Source organism: Ursus americanus, chromosome 2, assembly GCF_024610735.1.
Source record: "Ursus americanus isolate L20-20 chromosome 2, mUrsAme1.1.p, whole genome shotgun sequence".
Lineage (NCBI taxonomy): Eukaryota > Metazoa > Chordata > Mammalia > Carnivora > Ursidae > Ursus > Ursus americanus.
The window spans coordinates 86,502,824-86,515,375 of NC_142128.1; the positions used below are offsets into that span (position 1 = coordinate 86,502,824).

The 12,552-nt window shown below is 32.9% G+C and overlaps 1 long non-coding RNA gene across 1 annotated transcript in view; it reads left to right on the forward strand.

Moving 5' to 3' along the window:
- The window catches only part of LOC123801393 (uncharacterized), a 48,754-nt gene that overhangs the window by 24,252 nt on the left and 11,950 nt on the right, over positions 1–12,552 (forward strand). The window contains exon 3 of the long non-coding RNA XR_006782215.2: positions 5,888–5,963. This is a non-coding gene — a long non-coding RNA (uncharacterized LOC123801393). The remainder of the gene's footprint in view (positions 1–5,887; positions 5,964–12,552) is intronic.

The following is a 12,552-nucleotide window of genomic DNA, read 5'->3' on the forward strand; positions in this document are numbered from 1 at the left end:
AATAAATGGTTCGAGCCATTAAAAAAAAAGCTGTCAAGGGAATACCAGTTTATTACACAACATTTATGTAACTAGTAATAAAGAATATTAAAGTTGACTGGATTTAGTAATGAAAAAGAATAAAGGAAAATGAAAATAAGGGAAAATAGAAATAAGTAAATATTGGATAAAACAATCTACTTAAGGGGCACCTGGGTGGCTCAGTTGGTTGGGCATCTGCCTTCAGCTCAGACCATGGTCCCGGGGCTCTGGGATCCAGCCCTGCATCATCAGGGGTCCCTGCTCAGCAGGAAGTCTGCTTCTCCCTCACCCTCTGCTCCTCCCTCTGCTCATGCTGTCTCTCTCACTTACTTTCTTGCTCAAATAAATAAAATCTTTAAAAAAGAAGCTACTTAAGGGGTGCCTGCCTGGCTCAGTCATTAGACCATGCAGCTCTTTCTTTTTTGTGAGGGGAAGGAAGGGGGAAAGGGAGAGAGAGTCTTAAAGAGACTTTGCGCTGAGCATGGAGCCCAACATGGGGCTTGATCTCATGACCCTGAGATCACAACCCTGAGATCATGACCTGAGTTGAAACCAAGAGTCAGACACTTAACCAGTTCTGCCACTCAGGTGCCCCAAGCATGCGACTCTTGATCTCATGGTCATGAGTTCAAGCTCCACATTGGGTGTAGAGCTTAATTTAAAATAAATAAACACCATTATATTTTAAAAAAAAAAAGCTACTTAATTATTGCAATTACTTAAAAATAATTTTTGTATCTAAGAAAAATGAATATTATTAGTTTGCTTCAAAAGAACACTACAGAACAAAGTAATGGAAACTTTTTGATAACTCAGTAGCTATTTAGTCCCCAGACCAGTAGAGACAAAAGCCACCTTTTTTTTTTTTTTTGCAATTGTAGAGAGTTATTTTGCAGTACCTACTATTCACAATAAATATAATAAATACACAATAAGTACATTAAGAATATCTAAAAATAATTTTATTTCAAATGTTGAAGAAAAAGAAGCATAGCTTGCTTCTGGGCTTGCATGTTGCCACCCTAGTTAGCAATCTAGTAGAAAAAAAAATCCATTTTTTCAAAAAGACTTTTGCCAATTTCGAAGAATCCCTTCACTGAAAAGACATTCCCATTACTTGGAAAAAACATGATTCATTGATTCAGTTAATATATCTTAAGAATAGACTATGTGCCAGGCTTTTTCTTGGGCTCTGAATTACATGAAGAACAAAACTCTTCCAGTATGACACTCACAAATACTAAGACTTAAGTCAGCTGGGTTGTCTATTTAGTGAAAAACAGAGTCCATCTTTACCTAATGCCTTCATTTGAGTTAGGGTAAAAAGACTGGTGAAATTTACTACTGTTTACTATTAGGGGAACCAGTCAACAGAAAAATAAATTGGAAGATACATATTGAAACATGAGGCATATTTGCTGGCACTGCTTGAAGATTCCACAGAGGAAGACACAAGTTGAGTATAATTAGCTATTGATGTTTTTGATCTGTTAATATCCCGTCATCACCTCACTATGGTGTTTCTGGATTTTCTCAAATAATTTATCTTTTAAAAAATTAGCATTAGTATCCTAAAATTAATTGAATTAGTATTTGGAACGTGCTTAGATCCAGACACATGGTAAATCCTATGTGCTATGTGAGTCTGTAAAATAAAACAAAAAATATATCTTTTATGCTTGTACATATAGTGTTAACAGTCATTTAAAAAATATGATCAATGTTTGGTTTGCAATGGTATTATTAGTGGTTAAAAAATTCCATGTCTGCTTTAGGTTAAAGGATTTAAAAATAATGATAGGATTATTAAAAACTTTGGGTGATAGTCAACACATTTGTATGTGCTTGGAAATTGGTGATAAAGAAGGGAAAGAAAACAGAAAGCTCCACCAAGATTTACTGTGGTTCAGCAGTTGTGTTATCCATCTTATATATTATAAAAATCTGTGTTGTTGCTCCTTCTTGATTTTAGACAGTGATAACACTGTCTCAGTTAATAAGATCTGTGTTAAGTAAAAATTATATTTAGATGATTTTGACATAATACCTTGCATTTAAAAAACTCTTCAAAAGCAAAAGTGATAAGTTAAAGTTGATGAGACATATAGTTTAAAAAATAAAAAGATATATAATTCTACCAGGTTAGGTTTTTATTTTCCTCTTAGTGTTGGGTTTTAATAGTAATTCAAAATAATGGCTGAGATGGGATAACATTTCTCAAACTTTGCCCTTAAAACTCTAACACCTCCCAGCCATGGTTTTTAATTACTAAGAAATAAAAGAGACAATTTTAAATGATTCTACTTGTAGTTTCTGTTTCACACATAATAGTGATGATCTAGAATAGAAAGGAAGTGAGTAAAATTCTTAAACATTAGTTTAACATTAGTCATAACAAAACATTAATTAATTACATTAACAATATTAGTTAACTACATTAACATTAGACTAATTCTTTTTTTTAAAGGATTGACTATTTATTTATTTTTAATAGTTTTTTTAAATTTTATGTTAGTCACCATACAGTACATCCCTAGTTTTCAATGTAAAGTTCCATGATTCATTACTAACATTAGACTAATTCTTAAACATTAGTTTTAAAAATACTCTTTAAAAACCCCAAATCCACCCCTAAAATATTTCATTATCATTATTATCCTTGTTCACATGGTACTGTGATGATGACAACTGTTAATTATCTTAAATATGTTGAGCTGATCTAATCAGAATGTCTAGTTTAAAATTGACTTGTACATTCTCAGTGCTCTGAAGAAGAGCTTTGCTTTCAATTCTAACTGTTGTAGTTTACTGGTAGATTTGCGAAGGTTGGGGTCATCTCATCACTGTGCCCTAGACTGACTTCTTTCCTAGCACCCACAACAATTTTATAGGAATTATTTTTACATTCCTTTTCCCCCACTACTGTTTTTCTGAGGACAGAAACAAGTTTTTACTTATCATTGTCTTCTTATAGTTATTTCACATGTTGTAACTACTCCATAAATGACAGCAGCCATTTTTAAAGAACCTACTGTGTGCTAGGTACTATACTATTAGTAATTCTCACAAAATTAGCATCTTCATTTTTCAGACATGGATTCTCAGGCTCCAGGAGATTCAGTGACTTGCCAAAGCTTACAGAGCTACTATGGAGTAGACAGAGCCAGGGTTCAAATCTGGATTTCTCTGACTCTCAAATCTCAAAAATCCTTATTTTTTCTACTCTGTCATCACCTCAGTAAAATGAATGAATAAATTAATCAAATAAACCAACCTAATTTTTTTGTATAAGCATTAAAACCAAGATGAGAATATGAAAAATAACAGATCAATAAGGCACCATGTCCCCAAAGTCCTTGAGATAGTAATTATTTGAATTATAAATTTCTGTGGTTCTAAATTCTAATTTAGAATTAGGTTCTAATTTAGAATCTAGGTTCTAATTCTGTTTTAGATTAAAACTCATTAGTTTATACTGAATGTAATAGAAGAGTCTGTTTATTTCTAGTTATCTGAATAGATTCTAAATGACTGATACTATGGAAAGTCGATACAAAAGACAAAATGGCTTTGTCTACTCTTAGATCTTGACAGTCATACATGTGGATTGAGAAGTTATCATCAGTCCTATGTCTCTGCATTGTTTATATTCAATAATGTGTCAATTATGTATCAAACTGAAACTAAAAATGCAAAATTATGGAAACATTTTACTTAGCTTTGTATGGAGATTTGTGCAGCAAAGTAAGATATTTCACTCATGGACTCATAGAAACCACTTAAATATTAATTATATACTCCAAAGAATGGCATTTGAATTCTTAAATGGAATTGAAGCAACAGTTCTATGGCTTCAGCAGTCTTTAAGATCAATTTCTAAAATTAAGTCTGTTTGTTTCTGTTATTATGTAGCCCAAGTTTTGTATGAAAATTTTCTCAATGTGTGGCATGTATTAGAAAACTAACACTTCAGTCTTTCAAACTGTCTGCCACTTTTCCATTTGTCAAAAATCACATGCAAACATAGCTTCCTGGCATCTTAGTGCTCTCAGGCTGTTATAACAAAATACTATAGACTTTTGAGGCAGAAATTCATTTTCCAGAGCGCCTGGGTGGCTCAGTTGGTTAAACATCTCTTGATTGTGGCTCAGGTCAGGGTTTCAGGGTTGTGAGATCGAGCCCCTCACTGGGCTCTGCACTGGGCATGGAACCTGCTGAAGATTCTCTCTCTTTCCCTCTCTCTTTGCCCCCCTATCCCCCGCGTGCATGCACAGACACTCTCTCTCTCTCTAAAAAAAAAAAAAAAATCTTAAAAAAAATAAAGAGTCCATCTCTCGGTTTGCCTCTCTCTTTTTTCCCTTATGGTTGTTTTGTTTCTTAAATTCCACATATGAGTGAAATCATATGGTATTTGTCTCTCTCTAACTGACTGACTTTGATAGAAACCAAGATTCTGTGTCTCAACCCTTATTAAGGGTATCACACTGTATGCTGCTCAGTTTTGCAGGGCTTCATGTCCTACCCTTTTCTACCTCTAACTATACATCTCCTTAGCTCTGTGCTCTCCTGTGCTTTCCAAGGTGACCATGAACTAATCTGATCAACTAAGCCAGGCTAATGTTCTCACCAGTGCTAATATATTGATGTCAGATGTTTTAACCCTTGCCATGAGTATCTTCCTCAATGTCATATTGGACTCCTGGAGAAAACAGTTCTGCTTTTCCCTTATTATTAAAAAAAGTGGTGGGCATTTCACATCAAATAGGTCTGACAGCACCATGTCAGATCATAGGAGTTATTACTAGTTTTGTAGAGACCTCCATTACCTCTTAAATCATAAAGACAGCTCCAATGATTTCACCCACACCATAATTTCTTCTTTCTCTATCCCACTCCTTTATTTCATTTATTGATTTTGAGAACTGGAGATTTTTAATAAGAGTGACATATGGTCTTAGGTTCAACATCAATGTAGAGGGAATTTTATACCTCATACTAGATCAGTTAATTTCTTGAATTACTCTCCAGTTGATTTATTTATGTATGTCTTCTCCTCCAAGGAGTAGCTAAGCTTCTTGTGGGCAGGAACCATGCATTACAATGCTTCCAGGTGACATTATAGCATAATGATTAACACATAAACACTTGGGTTCAAATCTAGCTCTGCCGGTTATTGGCTGTGTGACCTTGAGCAAATCTCAAAAACTCTCTGTGCTTTAGTTTTCTTATTTGTAAAATTGGAGTAATAATAGTGTCTACTTCAAAAGACTGTGTGAGAATTAAATGGTATGAAATGTATTATGTAAAATATATAGTATTTAGTTGTAGAAACTTAATAGACGTTGAGTAAAAATGATAATTAGTAAATAATTTAAAATTTAAAATACTCAAATAAAATATTTAAAATTAACAATAGATATAGTCAAATTAATATAAATTTTATTTAGGAATTCATGCATATATGCACTGCTTATGCCTCTCTTCCATGGAAAGAATATCTCTGTGTGTATATATATGGGTGTGTGTACATGGTCACACATATATTGTACATTTACCTCAAAATTGTTTTCTATTCTCCTATCTCATTTCTGACTAAGGTCCTTTATCATAATACTTTGATTTGTTTCTAGTAAGGTCTGTTTGCCACAAGGCATTTAAGAATGGGGAGATTGATTACTAAAGGGGTAATTAATTTGGAGTCATGAAATAAAGACTAATAAAATGTACATTAAACTACTTGAAAACAATAGTAAGAAGGTTTTCTGAAAATATGTGCATAAGTGAGAAATGGCAGGTGGTAATTTAAATTTGAATTTCCATTTAGTATTTATGTCATAATGGTTTACATATATTTTCTCAATTTCAGTTGTTGGAGGAGGAATTTGCAGAGACAGTTACAACATTCAGGATTTTTGTTGCCACATTTAGTTGTTAATTTTGAGGTAGGTCAATTTTTATATATATGTTTTTATCATCATGAGAGTTTTCTTTGAAAATAAATCCCCAGAATTATGAATGGATTAGAGGACACACCATGGCTGTAACAAATTAATGCGGATCAATTGGTTGACATTAAGCAAATGTTAGTTTTCTTGCTTTTACATATAAAACACACCCCTTGATACTGTTGAAAACATCCCTTTATTACCTTTACCCACCCTAGCATCTAAAGTCCATAACAACTTGGATAGAAAAACTGTGATAGAAACTTTGATATAAGACACTGCAGAGCATATATAATATTTTCTTGGCTCCTACTCTTCTCAAATAGTTTTGCTTTTTTCAACAACTGAGACTGGACAGGTGGAAGATGTTAGGAGCCTTTTAAATGATTTGTATGTCAGGAAGGCATAACAGATGGCAGTCTTCTATTTGTCTACCAGTATCATCAGTTACAAATATTCTGGGAAAATATAAGCTTCCAAAGTATAACTGAATTCTTGCTCCTAATAAAAGAAAAAAACATTAACATATTCAGGTTTACTGTTACTACATACAGACATTTTCTAAATTGTTTTGAAGCAAATAGAAATGTCAGAATCTTGCTGGAAATTCAGAGCAGATATCTTGTTTTGAATATCTTTGTATCTTGTAAATACACTTATTTTAGCAACTATTATAATTTCATTATAGACATTTTAATAAATGGTTCATATATATTTTGGCAACTTGTATAATGTCAAATGCAGTTTATAAACAGAATATTTAGGCAAAATATTGCCATGATGATTTAGGTGATCTCATCAAATTTTTTCTAGCTTTAATGTTAGGTGATTCTAAGTAGCATGTATAATGACCAAAAATACATATAATTTAAAATGGATGCTGTCGTGAAAAGCTATTTTTGTAGTTAATAAAAATATTTCATGGAAAAATAGTGGGAAAATTTTACTTCATTCATTTTCATGATGCAAACTGTAAAGTTTATTAGTAACCATAATAACCTCCACAGTGAGGCAAAATAGAAGAAAAATAAAATCAATTAAAAGAAAAATTTCATTTAATTTATTATCAGCAAACTCCCTGTACTTTTCTTTTAAAAACATTATTTCTGTGCCATTAAATTTTTGAAGTAACCTGAAACAGACATTATTATCCCCACTTTCAAGATAAAAAAAACAAAAAACAAAAAACACTCCCTCCCCAAAAAACACCCAAAGTGTAATTTTAAAACAACAACAACAAACCTAGAACACACAACTGGTTAAGTGCCTGGTTCCAAGTCTGAGAGTACTTTAGCATTGAATGTAATACTCCTTTCATAGCTTTGAAGTCAAATCTTCAAATACAAAGTGCAAGGAATCATCCTTTCTTTCCTTCAATTCTCTCTTCACTCAAAGGGAGAACTGAAGAATTTTAAATTTCACAATTAATTCCCTATTCACGGTTTTATTTTAATTGTCTAGAATATCAGACTCAAAATTATGTTTTTACTCTGAATTTACATTAGTGAAGATGACTAGTGCAAATCTCTTTAAGAGGGAAAGATACCAGAACTTGTCTTTATAGTTAGATAAGTCATTATTTAGTGTTAGTTTGAAATATTTCAAAACAACACACCATATACATGAGCAGTGAAATCATTATTCTTTCCCCTATGGTAGAATTTTAGAAATTATATCAAGAAGACTACCTGCAGACTCACAGTTCGGTTCTCTGTGCCTGGTATCCTTGGTTATGTTCAGTGGATGAAAAGCCTGTTTACTGAACTCCACTCGAACTTGAACAGGTTTAAGCTCAGATTTAAGATCCTTGAATATTGATGACCCTTGCAGAAATAGCTCTGAACAAGTAATAGGATTGACATTAGAGAACTACAAAGCCTGTTCATTAGTAGTAAGGAAAAGACAGACAAAACAAAGAACTTCAAGTTCTGTGGCAAATACAATCTTTGTCTACCTATTTCATGTTATTTGAGGGAAAAAAAAAAACAGTATCTCTTTCCAGCATGGACTGATATCTGTTCTCAGAAATTCACTTGCCATTTTCTGAGAGAAAAAAATTAGTTTTTCTGATCAAGAAATTTTCTTGATCCAACTGTAGGAACTATCTTCAACAATTGCATTTGGCATGGTCCATTTTTCTCTTAAATTCACTAAACAACTATTTTCTTCTAAATTTTAGTGCCCTGAAATGCCTCGTATATTAAAATCTCTGCTTTTCTTTTTTTCTTTTTCTTTCTTTCTTTTTCTTTCTTTCTTTCTTTTTTCTTTCTTTCTTTCTTTCTTTCTTTCTTTCGTTTGTTTTGACCCCCCCCCCCAAAAAAGGAAAATCCTGGAAAAGTGTTAATAGTCTTTATAATGTTAATGAGCTCCACCTTATTATATCTCTCTTCTACTTTATTGTATCTTTCCTAGTTCTTCTTTGTTTTATTATGTTGGTTATTTCACTTTTCTTCCATGTGCTATTTAAAACAAGGAACTTTCAGGCACCTGGGTGGCTTAGTCGGTTGAGGGTCCAACTCTTGATTTCGGCTCAGGTCATGATCTCAGGATCGTGAGATTGAGCCCTGTGCGAGACTCTGTGCTCGGCGTGGAGCCTGCTTGACTCTCTCTCTCCCTCTTCCTTTGCCCCTCCTCCCCATCCCCCAAACAAAAGAAAACAAAACAGAACAAGGAACTTTCATTTAACAACTTATAGACTGCCTATCTTTTGCTAAGGGATGCTCACCAGAAGTGTTATTGCAGTCTTTGGAAATTAGACTTTTGCAGTGAAACTATTGATTCAAATCTACCCTCGAACATATAGTCTATGAGCTTAGAGTAGTTAACTTATAGTTTACAGGATGCATTTAATGGGCAAGGGGCTGCAATTACATGAATATTTATTTATTACAATAAAATGAGTATGTATTCATTAGGTCCATAAATATGTATTGAGCACTTACTTTGTGTCAACTAGCAGTGACTAGACACTGATATACAAAGAAAATTAAACCATATTTTCTATGTCATGGGGCTCAGGGTTCAGTAAAGGAGATAAGAAAGTAAAAATCACAACAAGGTGCTATAATTACTACAAAATTGGGAGTATACAAGAAATATTCTATGATACAAACAGAATTGGTTTTCAACTTTTTCTACAGGTTTTTAATAAAACATCAGGTTGGCTAAGTCATTTCTGGGTCTATTTGCTTTCTGTATTTTAAAGTTTGATTGGTGTTTTTTCCTTTTCATTTTCCCCATTGTTGCTGTTTTTTACCATTACAAATCCTTTCCTGCTGTTTTTAATGGAATATAAGGATGTGGGGAAAGTAGACAGATGTGTTCAATTTGACTTTTCCTAACACCTTTCATCCTCATGGCCAAATTTCTCATCCAACATTGCCAAAGTAGGGAATTTAACTTATCTCAAGCTTAACACTGGAAATTTGTAATTAGCAAGAGGCGATTAATATAAGAGGCAATTAAATGAAAACATCTAAAATTCATTTATTATAAGGTTTAATCGTATGTAGCTTTATCTAAAAATTTTAAATGGATCTTTGTGCAATTTTAACAGTGATAGTGTCTAAATACACGTGAATATTTATATCTTATTATTCTAAATTAATTTAGTATTTGTGTACTCTTTGTTTCACATCCAAATGTGAAAATAACACATTTCAGAACTCTGTTAATTTGTGTATTTCGTGTATGCTCCATATATAGATTTTCAACAGAGTTTTTCAAGGCAATTCACATTCAGTTGTATGAACTGAATGTTTTCTCTCTAGCTAAGGAATCTCAAATATAATCATATGCAACACCAATGTATATTTAAAAGATGCCTTCTGATGGAAAGTGTACAGAAATTTTGTTTCAGTTTGATAAAAATGTCATAATTAATGGCTCTTACATTCAGAGTAGATGTTTAAGTTTCTGTCAGATATAACTAGGAACTCATATTCAAATATGTAACATTTGCACAATTATAGAAGCATATGGTAAAAAAAAAATCATTATAGTAATTCCTATTCCCACCTGCCAAACACATATATTTCCATAATTTGCTTTCTACTTTGTGCTAATTCTGGCACTTGTTTACTGGAGGGATTTTGGAAGCATAATGGATATCACACACTTGCCTCCAATTTTGACAGACATTCAGTTCAATTGCACCAATCATGGATTGAACAATTTTTATAGATCATGAAAATTTGTCAAAAAGAGTCAAAGCTTAGGGTGCCTGGGTGGCTCAGACGGTTAAGTGTCCAACTCTTGGTTTCAGCTCATGTCGTAATCTCAGGGTCATGAGATTGAGCCCCACATTGAGCTCCCCATCAAGCTCCCCATCGAACTCCCAATTGAGCTCCCCACCAGGGTCACTATTGGGATCTGCATCAAGTCCCACATCAGGCTCCATGCTCAGCTTCTTTCTCTCCCTCTCCCTTTGCCCCCCCTCCAAATAAATAAAATAAATCTTAAAAAGGAGAGTCAAAGCTCATAAGGTTCATTATTTCACATATGTGATTCCTGATTTATGTAGAAATATTTAAAAGTAATAGAATTATATGATGAGATTTTATATCCAATTTTAAGGATACTGAAATACTGTCACTTTACAAAGGAAAAACATTATAAACTAGCCAAATATATCTTACAAAACAGGAAAAATATTAATAATTAGCATATTCTCTGAGTATTCACCTTGGCAGGTGAGGTATTAAACATTCATTTCATTTAATCTTCACAACAGTCCGCTGAGATAGGTCAAGTATAATTTTACAGATGAGTAAACACACTTAAGTTATTCAAGTTTCATGAATTTATTCCCAAGTATTTGTGGAATGCCTACTATTTGATAAACACTCTTCTGTGGACAAGGAATACAGTAGTAAAAAGATCAAAGTTTTTGTGTTCAAAACATTGACAGTAGGTCTGTGAAGAATCCAGATTTGGAATTCAGTTATGACTTAATTCCAGGGCTCACACTATTAACCGGTAAACTCTCTTGCCTAGAGCAGATTAAACATCCCTTAAAAAGAGGAAAGTACAGACTTCTCTTTAAATCCTAAATAGTCTCCACTGATGGTTTTCTGGTTCCAGAGCTGTCATACATATCTACCTTCCTCATTTTTTTGAGGATGAGTTTTATTGAAAAAATTTAAAAAGCTAACATCATACTCAATGGGGAAAAACTGAGAGCTTTTCCCCTAAGGTCAGGAACAAGGCAAGGATTACCACTCTTACCGCTTTTATTCAATATAATACCAGAAATCCTAGCCACAGAAATCAAATAAAAAAAAAAGAAATAAAAGGCATCCAAATTGGTTAGGAAAAAGTAAAACTTTCTCTATTTGCAGGTATCATGATACTATATATTGAAAACCCTGAATACTCCACCAAAAAACTAGTAGAACTGATAAATGAATTAAGATTGCAGGATACAAAAATCAATGCACAGAGATCTGTTGCATTTCTATACAGTAATAATGAAGCAACAGAAAGAGAAAATAAGAAAACAATCTCATTTACAATTGCACTGAAAACTATAAGATATCTAGGAATAAACCTAACCAAAAGGGTAAAAGATCTGTACTCTGAAAACTATAAAACACTGATGAAAGAAATTGAAGATAATACAAAGAAATGGAAAAGACATTCCATGCTCATGGATTGGAATAACAATTTTTTTTTTTACTTCATAATGATCCAAAAGTAATATGCATTCAATAGAAACTGTACTTTAAATTTGAATTTTGATCTTTTCCTGGGCTATAGATATGCTGTGTGATACTCTTTTATGATGCTGGGCAGTGGCAGCCAGCTACAGTTCCCAGTCAACAACAGAATCACAAGGTGATTTATCACATTTACACAGCAGCAAATCACAATCACATTAACAACCAATGTGTACCTATACGACATTCTGCTTTTTCACTTTCAGTACATTATTCAATAAGTTACATGAGATATTCAACATTTTATTATAAAATAGGCCTTATGTTAGATGATTTTGCCCAATGGCAGGCTAATATAAGTGTTAGGAGCATGTTTGAGTTAGGCTAAGCTAACCTATAATGCTGGGTAGATTAGATGTATTAAATACATTTTTGGCTTATAATATTTTCAACTTACAGTGGGTTTATCAGGAATAACCCTGATCTGGGATTATGGAAACCAAGAAAGATCTGTATTTATTTGCCCAATCCTTAAGAACACATAAAATAGTAACACATTGCTAACCTGCAACATTGCAGTAAACAATCCTATTGACTAAAGTTCAATATTTGTGTACAGTTCCTTCAGTCTTTATTCTAAGGTTAAATTTTCAAAATATTGTATCTAAAAGTTACTTGGTCTCATTGCTTCCCACCTTCAACATGGCTGTATTTTTTCAATTGTAATACTTAGTTTCACTTGTTTATATTTATATTCCATTTTAGATTCCCCTCATTCTTACACCTAACTTTACTTTGTGGGTTTAATTTGAGTATGTAAAATATTAGCATGATTAGGAAACTCAAAACTGTATGAAAAATTATACATAGAGAGGATTCACTCCCTCATCCCTAATCCTTCGTTTCTACTAATTCCCAGTAGATAGCCA